Raw genomic sequence first — 19,103 nt, 5'->3', positions numbered from 1 at the left:
GGGGGTGAACAGGAGGGGGGGGGGCGCTGAGAAAGGGAGAGAGACCTCACTCATTAGCATTCCACAGCCATGGACTAAACGCTGACAACTAACAGAGATATCCAGCTCTACACCACTGCATGCATTTTCCCCCCTTTGTCTTCTTCCCCTGGCCCTACATTTCCAGCGGACAGATCTCTCGTCACAGCCAACACATTTTTATTTATGCCTTCTCCACTCTTGTTGCACGAATGGACCCCGTGCACAAGAGAGAAAACCTTCCAGTAAAGCAGAGGAGAAAAAAAAGGGAGGTGGGGGGGTGATGTTGTAAAAGCTGTGCAGAAGTGACAGCGCTAAGCACACTGGCTTTACTTGGGAGAGATACAATTGTGTGTGACTTGACAAAATAGAAGTGGGAGACGTTTTAAATTGCAACTTTAACTGCTATTATTTAGAGATTTGAAGATAAGAAAAAAAAAATCTACAGCCTGTGTGCTTCATTATGAGAAGGTAAATGATGATCATTTTATTCCCAACTCAATAGTAGATCAATATTTTTTTTCCACTTAGTTAGGACATTTGGCTCCATTTAGCGTCACAATTGCAGAAAATGTTTGCTTTTAAAGAGTTCATCCAATAGTTCTGAATTAAAGCTGTCATTCACGGCTTCACTATAAACTGTAGAATAAAATAAACATACAGACTCAATCATGATGCAAGAGCAGAAACAGTCAAATAAATAAATAAACAGATAAATAAATAAAATAAGATACAAATCCAAAATCTCTGAACTTGTGAAATTAAAGCTGTGTTTTTGTATTAGTCTACAATTGATTTACATTTGGAATATTTTAGAAACTGGACATATTTTCGGATGAATAAATTGAAAACTGGAAAGATTTGAATGAGTGATACAGCGACTTCCATTGACATTACTTGGACAAGCTCCTTTTTTTCAGATGACTATATCTTAATATGCGCTCAAGTCTTGCCCAACAATGACAGCTGTTCATCTGATAGTAACTTCTTTCCAAGTTTTCTCCCCTCCCACCCCGGGGCCCCCGGTCTCTGTCTTGCTTTGTTGTTTTAAAATATGCATGTCTCTCCGGAATGCCAGTCACGGGTCCAAACTTTGTGTGTCCCAACCTCCCACATGATGAAATGATCCTTTTAAAGCGGGCTCAATATGTCTCAATCTGCACTCCTCTTCCCTCTCTAAAGCTTCTGGGTTCGGGACACAGCCCAGAAATATATTAATTAAAGCGCACGAGCATATTACTACAGACTTTTTTAGCACAGGGGAAGAAACGGTTGGATCAAGTGAAGATGGATGAAGATTCACGGCAGGAAAAGAAAAAAAAAGTAAGGCTCATTTTGACGCTCTCTCTTTCTCCTCTCTCTCTCCTCTCTCTCTCTCTCTCTCTCTCTCTCTCTCTCTCTCCTTCTCCTCCTCTCTCTCTTTCCTCTATGTGTGTGTGTGTGCGTGTGTGTGTGTGTGTGTGTGTCTTTTGCACAGTGTTCTTGTGTGTTCCTCGGTCTGAAACGGATAAAGCCAGGGGGAGTGAGTGAGAAAGAGAGAGAGAAGTGTGAGAGAAAGGGGAGGAGGGATATATACGTAAAAAGTGAAAGAGGATGGACGTGTGTCTATGTTTGTGTGTGTATCCGTATATATGCATGTGTGTGTGTGTGTGTGTGTGTGTGTGTGTGTGTGTGTGTGTGTGTGTGTGTGTGTGTGTGTGTGGGCGCGCTTGTCACCAACAAGAAATTCATCAGCACGTGGCATTAAACTCCAAAGTGCAAGTTTTCTCACTGGTGTGTAGAGTATACGGACCCTTGTTCGCATGAACTGAGGTGTTTACATGTATGTGCGCGCGTGTGTGTGCACGTGTATAAATGCTGTGTGGAATAAATCAAAGACACTACCAGGAAAAAAAAAAAGAGACCCGGATGGTCTGAAAGGAAATGCTTGGTTTTAAAGGGGGAAAGCGTGAATCGGATGTAACAGAGTGTTTGCAGCTCAAGAGGAACTCCTCATTCCTTCTGTCAGGTTTGAGAGGATGTGTGTATGTTTCTCGGCGGCAAAGTGATACCATTGACAAAGACAAAGCGGCTTAATAATAACTCATGCCGGCGCGTGTTAATGATTTGCTGTTAAGTTGGTGAAATTTGGGGCAAAGTTGCAGCTGAAGCCAGTTAACCTGTTGCTTCTGGTCCGAACGTAACAGCCAACCTCAGCACTGTGATAACATCCCCTGAGCCCTGCAGCATTTCATCTCATAATAATCCACCCCTTCAGAAATGTAAACACACCAACACTGGGAGTCATTGGGAGATCTGCACAAACAAATTGAATTTAATTACTGTGTTCATTTATTAAATTCAGATACGTTTTAATAGACATCCCCACAGCCTGATTATGTCAACATATGGGAGGCCATGCAAGCAAGGCCTGGGCTTACATACCTGATAACGCCTGGGCTTTTCAGCAATATTTACGGCTTCTCTTTCTAATACACTCCAGATGGTGTGTGACTGTGCCACCGCAGTCAGCGAGCTCCTCAATTTTTTTACTCAGCAGCATTTTGTTGCAATTACATCAATGCTGAGACAGAATTTATTGGTGACCCATTTTCGCTGCATTATATGCAGAAATAAAAAAAAGAAAAAGAAAAAAGGAAGAAAAAAGAGTTTGGCCAATAGTTAGCTCTACTTTATTTGCATGTGAAAGTTTTTTTTAAAGTGCTCTGAAGTTTACTTTTAAGGAAAAAAAAAAATCTTAAAAAAAATCTCATTAAAGTATAGGGCTCAAATAGTCCCCACTTCATGGTTTGATGGATTAATATGTTATGAAGACAAAACACACAGGCCGCATTCATGCCTGACCAATCTTTGTTGTAGCCTGTGCGTTTTTTTTCTCAGCCAGTCACTCAGGCAGAATAATGCTTGTAAAGATATAATCCACTGAGCCTATACCCTCTGTAGTCCTTTGCTATATTATCCACTGACAATAAATTGGCAAGCTTTTTAGCAGGTATCCAGCCTCCCCACTAAACACATGTGAATGTCATTTGTTAAGGATCTGGTTAATAGACTAATTCCGTTTATATTTTATTACCATATTAGGTTTAGTATGACATGATGAAAGCACGTTTGTCTCTGCTGTGGAATAATTTTTTTTTTTTCTCAGAGCATTTGTGTAGATACTCATAAAATAATTATCTGAATATAACAAAGCAGATCTCGAATTGTGATTATTTTACATCTGTCTGCATGAGACAAATGTCTGCTCTATCTATCTATCTATCTATCTATCTATCTATCTATCTATCTATCTATCTATCTATCTATCTATCTATCTATCTATCTATCTATCTATCTATCTATCTATCTGTCTGTGTTGTGGACTGTTTTACTGTGACAGTTGCTGCTCATGTTGTTACTATCTGTGTTTACCTGGATTGCTTGCAGAGGTTGCTGTAGGTCTGTTATGATTGACTGAAACGATGCATTGAGGGGTATTTTTCATCTATGCCACGGAGAACCGCTCCTGACAGTGGTAAGGTTTCCCATTGACTCCCTTTAGTCTCCATGGTTGATGCTCTCTCTCTCTCTCTCTCTCTCTCTCTCTCTCTCTCTCTCTCTCTCTCTCTCTCTCTCATCCACCTCAGAGGACATGCGGCATGTTGATAAATACACGTCTTTTTTCCATCTTACTCAGCACCATCCATCAAATTTGTATGTCCATGTTACACTGCTGTGCTTAAGGGAGGGAGGGGATGCCAGTAGTCGTGCAGGAACACACTCTAAATCGTCAACAAGGGATGCATTGCTCTCCATACATACTAAATAATTACTTGATCATTCGCGCTGTGTTCTGGCCATGTTGACGTGGTGAATTGTCTTAAGTCAGGCTACGCCAGGGTTATGCTGTTTGGAGATATAGAGGTGGTCTTTTGCTGTGCTCTGTGGGTTAATAACCTCTTCACGCACTATAACCACTGTGTTTTGATCCTGGTAATACGTTGGATAGAGCGTTTCTCTGGCTTGCCCAGGGCTTGGACCACTCTACAGAAGACCAGTCGCCCTGTGGTTGCAAACTCTTTGTGGCCCCACATACCGCCGCTGTGATTATAGAAGTGCCTCCTCTCCCTTGTTAAAGGAGCAAAGCTCTAATCTAGCCTCGGTGTCGCCCCCAATGCCAGCGTGCTATAGTGAAAATGTGCGCGCTTGCGTGCGTGTGTGTGCGCGCGCGCGTGCGTCATAGTGAGTGGGGGTCGGTAGGAGCGAGAGAAGAGGGTAAGGGAAGGGTGGGAGAGAGGGAGAACAAATAGGAGGGGGGTTATAACGGAGTGGCCCTTTCCTTCTTTTGAGTGACACGACCCCTCTCTTCTCTTCAAAGGCCATGCAGAAATAAACGCATCTCATTTGAATGGCGATTTTTCTTGGTGGTATTTCACAGCCAAGATTTCTGGAATAGGAATGTGTATTCTTTTTTTTTCTGCATTATTGAATTCGGGGATGGTTCTGGTGGCGGGGTATTCAATATTCCCATCTCTCCACATGCAGCATTCTGCAGCCAGTGTGGTATTTTGTCCATGACTACACCACCAACACCACCCCCTCCACTCCTGCACCCCCCACCCCGTCCAAATTCATTTGCATCCGCTGATGATATCAGTAAAGAATTGCTGGCACCGTCTGAGGCAGGGTGGGGGAAGAAGGCTTATTTGGATAAAACTGGACCGCAGAGTGGACACGGCCCTAAAGGTCAGTCGCCCATTCATGTCAAGGTGGCAGGGGGTGTGTGTGTTGGGGGGGTCGGCATGGGATTGCCAAAGAGGCTTATTTGAAAGCGGGCGTATATTTGAGGCAAGGGAATGAAAAGGAGTAGACCACAAAGCTCGTCATACTTCAAATACGCCCCGTCACATCTTCACTCTTCCTTTTGCACGCAGGCGGCGGGTATGTAAGGAAGGTGGGGTCTCACCACTATGGCATGGCCTGCAGAACATGTAGCAGAAAATAAAACATGTGGTCCATAAAGTGGATCATAGAGGTTTAGGTGTACAAAAGAAGGGCTTTCCAAGGTTCTCCCCTTCAGTGGTTTCCTCTGGTTTGTGCAAATAAAATAATGGAAGAATTCAAACAAGGAGGCCAGAGCGTGGTTGTCAGGAAGTTCCTTTAGTGCTGCTGATGTGGAGCATTTCATGTAATCTCGCGGTGTTGTTTACAGCACCATAATGCTGAAGAGATGGTGAACCTTTCTAAAAGGATTCTTCATAGAACCGAAGCAGGGCTTTGCCATGGAGCAAGCCTATAATTTTCTGATTACTAGGCTATGTACTACAATTTTGGTAATAGTGCAGAATGTCAAGGATTTACTCCTGAGGAAAAAAATAAAAGAAAAAGTATGAATGTAATGTAGCTATGTATGCTGTATGTACAGCAACTGAATGACACACTGAACACCAGTGTTCTTAGAACAACAGAAGACACAGGCAGTGTGTCACACTAATATTTGAAATGTTTGTTTTATATTTTATATATTATATAATAAACCATCAATGACCAGATTCTTATTACATTCATTACAGTCCCCTCACCACAGAATAGTAGATCACGTAAACAATATCACATAATGTCAGAACACATAATAAGACTGCAAATGCTTTTTTCCCCATTAATTAATAAATCGATTAATGCGCTCTCCTGCCGCACATATATCACACACACACACACACACACACACACACACACACACACACACTTATCACTTCATCATTATGTATATGTAATACAATTAGATGAGGTGCATTACAGTGGAAGGAGTCACAATTTCATTCTAATTATTTCTAAAACTATATTAGTGGCCTAGTTATAGGTGTGCCCATGCAGACCAAACTTTATTTTCAGTGTGGAAGCTGTGGGGGATTACTGACCGAGCCTTAACCGAGCGAAAATTGTCACAAATTGCTGGTTGTCGAGGGGGCGAATGACAAGATAACGAATATGAGAATTTTTGCCCCTGACACCTCGGTTCATATATCATTGCAAAAGCAGACTAATCACTCACATGTTGGCTTTAGCATTATTACACTTCAATGTTGTGTTTAAGTGGTGTGCCAACCTTGGAAATGTAGATTTATTTTACTCCCCAGACCTAAAAAAAAAAAAAAAAAAAACGAACAAAAATGTTTTTTTGTATTCGCAATTCAGCTTGGGTAGATGTCTAATTAAATGATCCAGAATTATACAAGCTTTTCAGTTTACGGCAGCCACTGATGTATACGTTTAATACACGATACAAGGTTTTTCTAACCTGGTAAAATGTGGACTAAGATGAATAAGACCAACAAGAATCCGCCGGTTGAATTAAAGGGAGACACTTTACCATTTTAGATGTGTAGCTGTTCACTGATTGCTGCACTATAGTGTCTGTGCCCCTAAACTCGCGACCAGGCTTTAAACACTGCTGCCGTTATTACTGCTTATATTGTATGTGGCTAGAACTGCTTTCGCTGCTATTGCACTATCATTAACAGCAATGATGTTAAAGGGTTGACAACTTAGTTCTGTCTTTGTATATGAAACAATGGGCTGCGGTGAGGAAGAGTAGGGAAGATTACCTCGCGTGGGTGAGGATGGAAGTGTTGGAAGCATATTACTGACCATTTTACACACTTTTGTTCTGTTTTTTTTTATTATTATTATTTGGTCAAAACCCACCTCTTAACACCTCTCAGCAGCACTAGAGCATCAGACATACTATATATATATATATCATTTTTTAAATTGATTCGCAACTATGCACTCGACAGAAGATGTATTGTTTGCTTGTGGTACACATACACATCTCCAGTAAAACGCCGTGATGGAGCTTGAGAGTGATAGTATCGATTGATTTTGTCAAGTGCGGGGAGTCACCACCCGCCCATCCCCTCCCTCACCCACTGTGACATTAAAAGTTCTCCCATTTGCAGCTTGACCACTGATCAGCTGCTTTGCCATCCTGACCCCTCGGATGCTAATTAAAATACGATCCGGTGGGGAAATTTAAAAGAAAAAAAAAGCAGCAGACGTTACACTAACGCTAATTAATCGATTTGCGCTTGATCATGTATTAATCTTGTACAAATGGCAAGTGTCCATATCAGGCGCGGCAGGTTCTGGGATCGCGCATGATACACAAAGTTTCTGGTGTTTGAGAGCGCTAAACCGCGGCGCTTTGTTGTGGCGTCCCTCCGCGCCCCTGTGTGCTGTGTGCGTAAAGGCAATCTCTCTCTCTCTCTCTCTCTCTCTCTCTCTCTCTCTCTCTCTCTCTCTCTCTCTCTCTCTCTCTCTCTATCTCCCTCTCTCTCTCTCCCTCTCCCTCTCTCTCTCTCTCAGACCCTCCATGCTGTTATTGTTTCTACCTTTGTTTGCTAGATGGCGCTCTGCGTTGTGGGGACCCTCTGACACAAGGACCGCCTCATACCCTCTCCCTCTCTCTCTCTTTCCTCGGCTCCGCTCTCAGCCCCACAGTCCACCGCGCAGCACTGAGCACCGTTTCCAGGGCCATTTTTTAACCAGGAATTTCAGCTGCTGCAAACGACTTTAATGCAATCCCGCCGCTGTGAATAGTGGGGGAGTTTTATAATTGCTTTATCCTATGTCGACTGTCGTTTGTGTTAGTTTTGCTAAGCTGTGGAATCACATCGATTAAAACCAGCGATCAGTAATGCATTTAATTTTAATGTAAAGTGATAATAACACAGACTATCACGCAATATTTGAGCTTCAGATAATTAATTGTTTGTTTTAGTAATGTAACGTTGCAGAACATATACAGTGATTTAAATTTAAATTATGTTGAAAGAAATGAAATAACTAAATGATCTTTTTCCAAATAAACGTCTTATTAATTAGAAATAAGGACAGGCATACTTGATCTGTAGATGCAGCAAAGAATTTAGATTGACTACAAAATCTATACAGCAGAAATATTTATCAATAGGTCTATTTTGACTTCGCAGAAAATCTTTAGAATGAGCTGTTAAACCATAATGACACCTAAAGTGTCAGCAGAACTAATCAGAGCCTGTTATGTACGTTTAAAATTATAAAATTAACGAAAATTAACCTTCATATAATTTGGCAATTTTTATGATTTATTTTTCAACAATCCACTGATCATCTGTCTGACATTATAATCTGTTTTAAATTGATTACAACCAAAGAGAGGAAAAAAGTCCATTGTATTGTTTGCTGAGTGGCCCACTCTGCTCTAAAATATACTGCTGCAGTTACACTTTCACTAAATAGCGGCTTGTCGGTGTCTGACGTTGATGAATGTGCTGGAGACTTGGAGAGCCTTTTACAGCTGTCTTAAAAAGCGCCGTGGCCCCAGACCAGCCACAAACAGATCAGGTGCAGGGGCCTTAATATGGCAGTCAATGACAAAGAAACACGCACTATACACACGTTTGGAAAGAGCCACGGCTGCGATGAAAAGTAAAGTGCAAACGTTTTATTTCAAAGTCGAGTTTACCCACTTTTTCCTTTTGACTTGAACCTTAATGATGTAAAGTGAAACCATATCAATCTGGGGTAAGTTATTTAGAGAAACATACGTGGAGAGATTCACATTTTAATGAAGGCTGGAGCTGCCTTGCTTTATAATGGTTACCAACTGGGAATCCTTTTTTTGAACCATCTTTTAATTTGCCAATAGATCACTGGACAGAAGATAGATTTTCTCTCATGTGGCTGAAGATGAACACAAGTGCAGTCCATGTGGGCTGTGAATGGTGGTTTTGGCTTTTTTCCCTCCCTGTGGCTTCATCTCTTCCTCATGTGAAAACATCTAAAATACAAATGTGAACTCCAGCAGGCTACTATACATAGAGTCAAATGTAAAGAGTGTATTTAAGGTAAATTCTAAGGATATTATACTTTCAAAAAAATTGTTTTAGCTGAAGTGCTCAGGGACTTTCCACACCTAGGGAGGACGGTGGGGGAGAGGGATGGGGAGACACAGAAGTTGCAGGAGTTGGACCTTTAACAACAGGCGAAGGTTTCATTGTTGGTTGAGCTGTATTTGTTCCAGACACCCCTCCAACACACACACACACACACACACACACACACACACACACACACACACAGAGAGAGAGTCACCCCACCCCCCGTCCTGGGTGGTGTGGCACAGCAGGTCTGCTTGTACTGTATATGGGGCCTCTCCACCTGCAGCCCCCAGAAGACACAAACCCAGTCAGGCTTCACCTCATTCCCTCCAAATCCACGTCTCCTCTTGCTGCTATTTACATGAGTTGGCCTACACTTGGCTAACACGTTATTAGCGAGCTTGGGGGGTGCAGGGGGGTGGGGATGGGGGGTGGGCAGCATTTCAATTATTTTTTGAACAATGGGCATGGGTCCGTCATATATTTTGAGTGTTTGAGTAAGGCTCTCTTGGTATTTGTTTTCCTCGACTTAACAAGCCATCATCTCACACATGCATATAGAATTGGAATAGCTCAGAGATCCCGCAGGCAAAGGGCGGGTTGCGGGTTCAATTAAGGTGGAATAATGCATGGGGACAAAGCGTATGATGACCTCGATTGAAATTGATCAGAAAACGCATTCACACACACACACACACACACACACACACACACACACACACACACACACACACACACACACACACACACAAAACACAAAAAACAAAACAAAAAAAACACACACACAGTAGGCTCTTTGTTTTGACTTGATGCTGCCTCTTTGTATCTGCACTGAGGCCTATCTGCCTCTCTGAAATCTCAAACTACTTTGATTCGGAAATAATTCCAATGCCTGAATATAAAGCTAAGAATTTAATACCACCCAACCTATGTCTAGACTAATTCACTCATTTTTTGACATTCTTTTCTTTCCTTCCTTAATCGAATTTGCCACATTTAAGCTGCTGCGTGGATTTTGACGCATAAGCAGCCATTTGGGCTCTATCCCTAGAATGACAGAGAATACGAAGGTTTGTCATAATTTCTTAAGTAGAAAACAAGATATTTCACCGCCACAGTGGGATTTTAGCGAATTAAAATATCTCACTGCTTGCCTGTGATAAAAAGGTATGGGATTGAGGCGCTCGCTTGTTAAGTAACTTGCTGTCAGTATAGTTAGCAGTGCTCTGATATGGACGGTGGCTGCAGAGCCTCATCTCTTGGGGTTTTAATTAACAAGCTGTCTCAAAGCTGTAGAGCTCCATCAAACAGCTTCTTTCTCCCCCCCTCTCTCTCTCTCTCTCTCTCTCTCTCTCTCTCTCTCTCTCTCTCTCTCTCTCTCTCTCTCTCTCTCTACCACCACTAAATCCTACCCCCGTCAGTGCCTTGGGCTCTCTCTCAAACTTTAGACATTCTGGTTCCCAAATCAACTTGTTACCACAGTATGTGCACCAGCTGATAGGGTGTAACTATTCTGAGGAGATTTACAAAAAAAAAATTATAAATTGCTTGTTTTCTCTTTTTTCTCCCCGTCTATTTGCATGCACTGATGCGCACGTTCATTCACCAGACGTCCACAGTACTGTACGTACTCTGTTGGGTTTGACTTCAAGCCTGACTGGTGCGTGAATAACTGTTGCTGTGTCCGCAGCTCGTGTGCTGAAGAGATGACTTCTGTGGTCCGCTGAAGTTGATGAAATCTTTCAATCTGCCTCCCAAATGTGAGATTATGCACCTTTTAACCTGCGAAACATGCTCTGAGTGACGAGAAACTTACTTTACAAACTCCAGTTCCGAAAAGTGGCGGAATGTAACTAATGGACATGTTGTAGCCTACTTTTTACTCCACTACATTTATCTGACAGTTAGTCATTACTGAAAAGATTAAGATTTTACATACAGAACATACAGTAGGTTTATACAATATGATGCCCCGTTCGATAGATGAGACTACCCAACAGCATAAAACATAGTAATAATAATACCAGTAAAATGCTACTTATAACAGTAATATAACATGTAGGATAGTAACACTCACAAAAGTTTTTTTTTTCTGAATGATAAAGACTTTTACTTTGAGAACATTGTGCAAACAGATCATATCTACTTTTACTTAAATGTAATTTTCAATGCAGAAGTTTTAATGGAGTTTTCTTTTTTTCTTTTTTTTTTAAGATATTGCACTATTACTTCTTACTGCAATAGAATAGAGTTGAAGCAGGTAGTAGCTTTTAAACTGGGGGAAACATAAAATAAAGTCTTTGTGTAAGTGTAATAGAGTATTGTTTACATAGGCGGTTGGCGCAACAGCCAATGTAAACCGCCAACCTCTTGTTGATTTACCACAGTATTACAGAGTGTAAGCACTGGCTTCAGAGAAGATTTGTCTTTGGTGAAAGAAGAAGCAAAAAATGTCTCTCTCTTTCTCTTTCTCTCTCTCTGTCTCTTTTTTTTTTCCCTCCCTCAGCCTATAGTAAACTTGGTCCTGGGCTCCCACCGTGGCCCAGACGGGGGTAATTTGATAGCAAGGCAAGGTCAAGACAGTGCGCTGTCCATGGTGCTGCGGCGGGGCAGCCTGGATGTTATCATCAAATTAGACAGGACAAGTTTCAAATCGATGCCACCCCCGGATGTCTGGAGACCGCCAGCAGTCGGAGTTAAAGTCCTAACAAGTCCCCCCTGACAGGTCAACACCTCAACACAAACACACACCTCTGATGCAGCAGCCTACAGGTCAGCAGCGCTGTGCTGGCGAGATAAGCACCAATCCCATTGAAGGCTCTAAGTGAAATCTAGCTTTAGGTCCACTGTTATTCCGCAGGCCCTGTATGACACCCGGGACAGTTCAGGCTGGATGTCGTGCTTTTCTAAAGATATTTTTTCCCTCCACTTGTGTACTTCTTGTGCTTACCGATTTATTCGACAGTCTTCATTTATCTCTGTGTGAGGAATATCAAAGGCCCCCAACAGACTCACTCGGACACACTCTCTCTCTCTCTCTCTCTCTCTCTCTCACACACACACACACACGCACACAGATATATCTTCTTTTATTATAAAACCCACAGACGTACAGTTATCCATGGAGGGTCGAAAGTTTAGGTAAAATCATAACTTTCTGGATAATTTATTGGAGTGTTATTATAATCCTATAAATATTAATATTGAATAGTCGTGGACATAAAGGTTGCACGGTCAGTAGAGACGTAAACAATGCTTTTCATCTCGACAAGATCAAAGAATATTTTGTTTTATGTATCTTTTTGATCCATGAAATGCATATATATATACTTTTATTTGCAATGTTCAGATAATACACGATGTTATTATGAAACTATTTTTCTTTTGCACCCCAGCTGCCTGAAATGAGCTGCATTTAATTTGTTACAGATTCTGCAGAATATAGAAAATATTTGAATTTTAATTGGATGTTTTTATTGTAAATTGTTATCAGGCAGAAATAGTTGTTCCTGAAGATAATAACTTCTCTGTTTTAGTTGCATTTTATACCTTTTGCTGAGTTTGCTCCATTGAAAATGTTTTTTTTTATGTTATACAACTTTATTTTATTTTATTCTTTATTTTTTTTAATAATATTTCTATATTTTCAAATACTCATCGCAATTCATTCCACACTAAACAATCAAGCCTACGACTCACTATAAAACGATGTATCTGGACATAGTTGGAATATAAACGTGAAAAAGTTGGACTTTATCTATATGTGCGCTATATGTGTTATCCAAAGAATAAATGCCATTAGTAACAATCCATTTATGAGAGATCAGGAGTGAATGAGTTGAGAGGGGATCTCAGAGAGGAGTGAAGAGGGCACTGATTAGAGATGCTGCCAATCTGTCACCACCTGACAGCTTTTGCTGCGGGGATAAACAGCAATAAAGTAGAGTTGGCCGCTGTGTTGTTAACTTCACACACACACTATCACACACACGGCTCGCCACCGGAGGAGCAGGTAAATTCACTCAGACCCCCCCTCCCACTCTCCTCGCCTATCATCGCCTCTGTCTCCCTCCCTGCATGTCAACCTACTCCTCTCCTCTCGTCCTTCCTCCGCCAGACTCTCCTCTTTTCATCCTCCCTGCTGACTCAGGTAGCAAACACAATGAGGACCTTAGCGACAGGAAAGTAAGCTATTCAACCGGATGGAGAGATTGTGGAGGGGAGAGAGAGAGGCAGAGAAACGTTATATTTGAATGGTTGATAAAGAAATGAAATAGATGGGAACAAAGTCTAAGCCGCCGGGATGGGAGGGAGGGGTTAGGCATCACAGAGCAGGCTGCAAGGTGACTGCAGGCCCTTTAATAACACAAGTATATTAACTCGCTTAACCACGGAGATTCAAAATGAACTCAACTTCACTTAAGGGGCCCTGCAAACCATGAAATGCACATCAAAACATACACCTGCCAATCCCACTACCTTATATTCCTCCAAGCGCGCCACCCCCCACCCCCCTCTCTCTCCATCCATCCGAGCTGTCTGTCATGGTGTGGCCCGGCTAATTTGAGTTCATTGGATGGCAATAACTTCATTTAGACCTTCATCTCTTTTTGGGGTGGATGTAATGAGGATGCAGGGTGCTGCCAGTGAAAGGCCGCTCCCTCAGTAATAATAACCTGGATCTTATTCTTACCCCACGCACTGCCGTGTTTATCCTCGGAGGGCTGCGTCCACATGATGAAACTCATCTATAATGTGTGATTTAATATCGAATTGCACTCTTGTGTTTTTTTTCTCTGAGATTTTAAACCCAAAAGAGAGGAGACGGTGGTTTATGGTGTGTAGTGGAGGAGATACACTGCAAAATAGTTGTTTTAACACAGTTTTCAATCTCAGTTGAAGTCTTTTTGAAGTGTTTGTTCATCTGAGGGAGTGAGAACAATCTTAAAGATGAGATTATTCCACTTCAGGGTAACTTTTTGTTGTTGTTGTTTCTAATCTGTACTAGCAACATTTTCCTGATATGACTTCAGTTATTTGACTTATTTTACACCATTTCAAAAATATTTAATTAAACAACATTTAATGAACAGGTTAAGAATGAAGTGAGAAATATTGACCGACGTGACACTCACTCAGATATAATAAGTTTTCGCGTATTTAAGAAAAACATTCTAAGAAGGAATATGTGGCTGGTGATTAGTTAAAAGCCTTTTTTTTTTGCAGTGTAAGTCAAGGCCTCGTCTCTAACCACAGACTAATCGATATCTCTCCAGCTCCAATATGATATTGATTTAGGGAGGACTGTACTTTCAGGATTTCTGGAAATACCTCATTATTTCGTTGCTTTAAGTGAAAGAAATATTGTTTCATACACAGTCGACCTCCTTCGATTTATTATGGTCGTTTAAAATAAGACTATGCACCAAATTTTGCTCATCGACGACAATACACTTCTGGAGTTATTGTTAGCACCAACACAAAGGATTATGAGGGGAATCCCCTATGAGTGGACTATTAGCCACTTTCCAATGAAAACCTTTTTTTTTTTTTTTTTTTGACAAACCCTCAGTAAACTTTTAAAAGACTGAATAAATTGAAGACTGACCACATATATTTTAATTGTCGTTTATAATTATTTTATGCAAAGTCTTAACTACAACCACTTCCTTTTTTCGATTGATTTTTTTATTGAATACGCTAATTATTATTTTTTCAATTCCATCCATTTATTGTTCATTGGCTTCCTTTATAATAATCGGTTATCCAGGAGGTTTTGAAATCATTAATATATATTTTTTTTAATTGAGCCTTTGTTTTTTATGAAGTTGTAGGCCTATTTAGTTTGTTACCTGTTCTGATCTACGATACAAATCATTTTATATAGTAGCCTATCTTTAAAATAAGGTATATTTTGTCTAGTGTGGATTTAATAGTATCATATTATTTATTCTAATATTTTAGTGAAGGATATTAGGTTGGTATTATTATAAATATATCTATAAATTTCAATTAAAACATTCCTACTCATTAAAAAAAAAACTATTGAGTTCCTCTGCATTTTATTATTTATGATAAAATATCGCTCCTGTGTTTAAACTTTAACAACACAATTTGTATTTAAATCGACAGGATAGGAAGGCTTTACAATCAACTGGTTGTAAAATAAAGAAAAAATATAGTAAATACACTTTTTTGGAAGTGAAGTAGGACCGATGACTGAGACCTGTGAGCAGGTTTACATTTACTCTCTCTTCTGTGCATTTTTACGAAAAGAGATATATTGTTACTTACAACAATTACAGTTGCTGTGGGCGTGTTTTAGAAACACACACACACACACACACACACAAACATACAGAGAGAGAGAGAGAGAGACGTGTGTGTGTAATTAGAATTGGCATTTGTCAATATATTTGAATTTTGACAAATGACAGCGTGCTAAATAACACGCATTATTGGTCTTGAGTTTTCAGAGATTTTACAGCTTGAGATAGGCCCCGATCACAGGCCTACCTAGAGCCCCTTCATCTCCACTGCCATTCATCAAGCCGAAATGACCAATTTTCCCCAGTAAGTCGTCGGTGGCCTGTTAAACTAAGCCAATGAGCTGTGTTATACTTCCTTTCCTCCCTCCTTCATCATCACTGCTTGCCTAACATTTCTTCCCTGAAATCATCAGAGAGTGTAGCCCCAAATCTTAAAAGTCAGAGCCCATTCTTCAAATGTATTGCATTTCAGAGGGTGTTTTTTTTTTTTTTTTTACTGCAGGAGTCTTTAGGCCAGCAGAGTATCAGAGGAGGTGTAATTGAGGGGGCGGTGAGGGGATAGAGTAGCGGTCCGCCTGAAAGCTGCTATTAAAGCCAAATGGACTGAACACCGTAAAACGGCTCTGCCAACAGCTGTCCCAAAATCGGAGCATTATATGCCAGGATCCTCGAGCACGCACCACACGCACATTAGGCCATGCTGCTGATGTAGTGGCTACTTAGAAGTATTAGACAGCAAAGCCGAGAAAATAAAATACCAACGAATAATAACGACAATATTCCGGTAACATTAGTCTCATATTCCTGTTGGGACTTCAGCCTAGTTGTGTTTCGTGGTGATTTTTGTTTCGTAGAGCCCTGCTCTTCTTACACTAACCTATAGGGAACTGCGATTGTGCTGGGACAGCCGCTTTGCTTAGCATATTTCCACACTTTATGGTTATAATGGTGCTTTTTCATAGGCGCGTCCAGACAGGTGAGAGCAAAGGCAGAAGAATAGCGGGTCATTCGATATGTGTGTGTGTGTGTGTGTGTGTGTGTGTGTGTGTGCGTGCGTGCGTGCGCGTGTGTGCATGCGCGTGCGCGAGTGGAGTAGCCTAAGTTTAGGATATCTTAAGATTTTCTTCAGAAAAAGTATTTTTTTTTTCTGGAGATTGTTTGTCTAAAATAAATCAGTCACTTGTGTTTTCCTGCAGTTGCGCGTAATAGAAATATATATATGATGAGTGATATGTGGCACATCAATTCATGCAGATTGAGATTAAAGCATAGGGGACTCCTACACCCCACAAAGGGGTCCGTGCTGCACCCCACTTGGTGCGACACCTGTGCCCAGACCCGCATCTTTCAGCAGTGCTGCACCTTCCTCGCCCTGCAGAACAAAGCCCAGTCTGCACACTCTTTCCCTAAATGTGATGTCTGTGGGTCCCAAGTGCTGTCTCAGTCTGCGAGTCCTTATTAGAATAGAGAAGGAGAGAGGCGATTGAAGAGGAGTTGTTTCCACTGGATTAAATGGTTTCTCTGCAAGTCAATGAATATGTAATGATGTCTAACGAAACCGTCCACTGAGTTCTGAGCTCTGGTGTACGGGTCCTATATTAAAGACCTCTTCTGCGGAGGAAAAACACAGTATAGAGTCGGGCAGAGAAAAGAGGGGTAGAATAGGGGAAGGGAAGAAGGGATACAATCTTGAATGCACCTCCAAAGCTTAAGCCACACATTCTCTCCCAGTCAATAGATGAAAAAGTATTTGCTCACGTACCCAGAGAGAGGGAGAGGGAGAAAGAGGGAGAGAGAAAGAGAGAGGTTGGTTGGGTCTTTTTTTAAGGCAAGGGTAGGGGGTGAATTTACTTTTCTTTTCTTTTTTTTTTTAAACTGCTTTGGAAATATTGTTTCTGATAAGCAGTCATGCCAATAAAGTAATTGAATTGAATTGATAGAGAGGGGGCGAGAGGGAGAGAAAGAGAGTTCCTCCACCATGATTGTTAAAGATATTTTTTTTCCCTTAGTATACCCGATAAAACATTGATTGTTGCAGTTTGGTGACCCGTAAAATTTGGGGGTTAGTTTTCTCTTCTGAGCTGAGCATATAATTATGCAAATAGTGATCTGACAGTGATCCGCTGGAGGAGTGCTGAAGAAGAGAGAGAGAGAGAGAGAGTGTGTGTGTGTGTGTGTGTGTGTGTGTGTGTGTGTGTGTGTGTGTGTGTGTGTATGTGTGTGTGTGTGTGTGTGGGGGGGGGGTGGCTGTCAGAGGGGTGACATTCCAACTTTGCTTAATGCCTGCTTTCTTTGGAAAGAGTTCATCTTCTGCACGGACGGCGTCCATATCAGAGTGGGCCGGAGCAAGCAAGCGTGACAACAACTCTCTTGAAGTAAAAATTGAAATATCAGGCTGTGGCAGCACACATGGGGGTTCCCCAACTTTTTCATGTCAAGGACCCCACCCAACCCAACCCACCCACTCCACTTCTCCACAAACCTGACATTACAGCACAGACCCCCCATTATGCAGGATTTTTTTTTTTATCCCTAAAGCTCCGCAGCCGATTTTATTTTCTGTTGCAGATATAATTCAGTCAGGATCTGTCTGTAACTGCCTGTAACCGCGAGTTGACTACAAAAGCCGAGAGACTGAAACCTATAATCAGATCAGTCATACCTATTACACATTCACACGCTGTGCTAACTTCCAGCGAGGGGAAACACAGACTAATCAGACGGCGTCTCGTTGGTTTGGGGATCCCTCCTTGGGGAGAACTTTTATAAGCCTAAACTAGCACCCCACGGAGAAGAAGAGACAGCTACACGTGACAAAGTGATGCATGAATGATCAACCTGCACAGGACCCTCTGACTATCACTTGAAAAAGATAAATATAGTTTCTAATTAGCCAAATGTGAAAACACAGGGCCACAGATGGCCATATTTAGCTGAAGCTCCAGACTCCTTGTTGTGGGGGGATGAATTGAAACATATAAGGTTCTCCTATCTAAACTTACTTTACATAAGTTTAAATGTTGCCATATAATCTGTAAAATAACTTCACAGATAGCTAGAAAGTCTCAAGGCATAAAATCATTCCTGGCCGAAAGTATAATTTATTCCGCTGTGTGTTAGTCGTCTGCCTTTGATGATAACTGACTCTGCAGGTCATAATTCATGGCACCACTACACCACCGCTTTGGGCTGAAGGCAGGTTATTTAATTAAACTCTGAAAATTCTCACTAATGTCAGAATAGAGATTTTCTTTCTCAACATCATAGAGCACTTCAGTCAGACCTGTCCAGAAGAAGTTGCGAAAACACTTTTAAGGCAGAAAGTTGAGTCTAATTCACTTGTGTGTGTGTGTGTGTGTGTGTGTGTGTGTGTGTGTGTGTGTGTGTGTGTGCGTGTGTGTGTGTGAGTGAGAGTGTCGGTGTGATTGAATGCCTCTCTTTAATCAGCGCTCTGACACGGTGTGAGGGGGACTCGCCTGGTTCCGCTTGTTGTTCGGGGGTTAATGGAAAAGATTTCTAAAGATTTATTGAGGGGGCGTTTAATGACCTGATCGGTTTCACCGTGTGAAAACAAATGATGCTGTAAAACCTCGCTGAGTTGGAGAGAGGAGGGATGGGGTGGGGTGGGGTGGCGTGGGGTGGGGGGTCACTTTGCCAAAATTAATGACCAAAAAGAGGGGAATGACTGTTTATAGTTTGTTTTCCTTTTGCCACACTCCTTCCTGTCAGTTTAAAGACACTGCTCTCTGTCAGTGTATAGCCTGACCTTATAGGACATGCTTGAAAAGTTCAGCCCTTAAAACGTCTAACCACCACTTCACGTAAAAGTGACAGTTCAGAAATGTGACATAAGATACTTCACACTGGTCGATTATTTGGTAGCAAATTAACATGGTCCCCCCCCCCCCCCCCC

General features: G+C 41.5%; 1 long non-coding RNA gene across 1 annotated transcript in view; it reads left to right on the top strand.

Annotated features, from left to right (window-relative positions):
* Positions 1 to 100: 100 nt before the first annotated feature.
* LOC111651551 (uncharacterized) overlaps positions 101 to 19,103 on the top strand; it is a 31,263-nt gene continuing 12,260 nt past the window's right edge. The window contains exon 1 of the long non-coding RNA XR_002760524.2: positions 101 to 1,341. This is a non-coding gene — a long non-coding RNA (uncharacterized LOC111651551). The remainder of the gene's footprint in view (positions 1,342 to 19,103) is intronic.

Source organism: Seriola lalandi, unplaced genomic scaffold, assembly GCF_002814215.2.
Source record: "Seriola lalandi dorsalis isolate HSWRI2012SDOR001 ecotype SW California unplaced genomic scaffold, Sedor1 jcf7180002053690, whole genome shotgun sequence".
NCBI lineage: Eukaryota > Metazoa > Chordata > Actinopteri > Carangiformes > Carangidae > Seriola > Seriola lalandi.
This window is presented reverse-complemented; position numbering and strand designations above follow the sequence as displayed.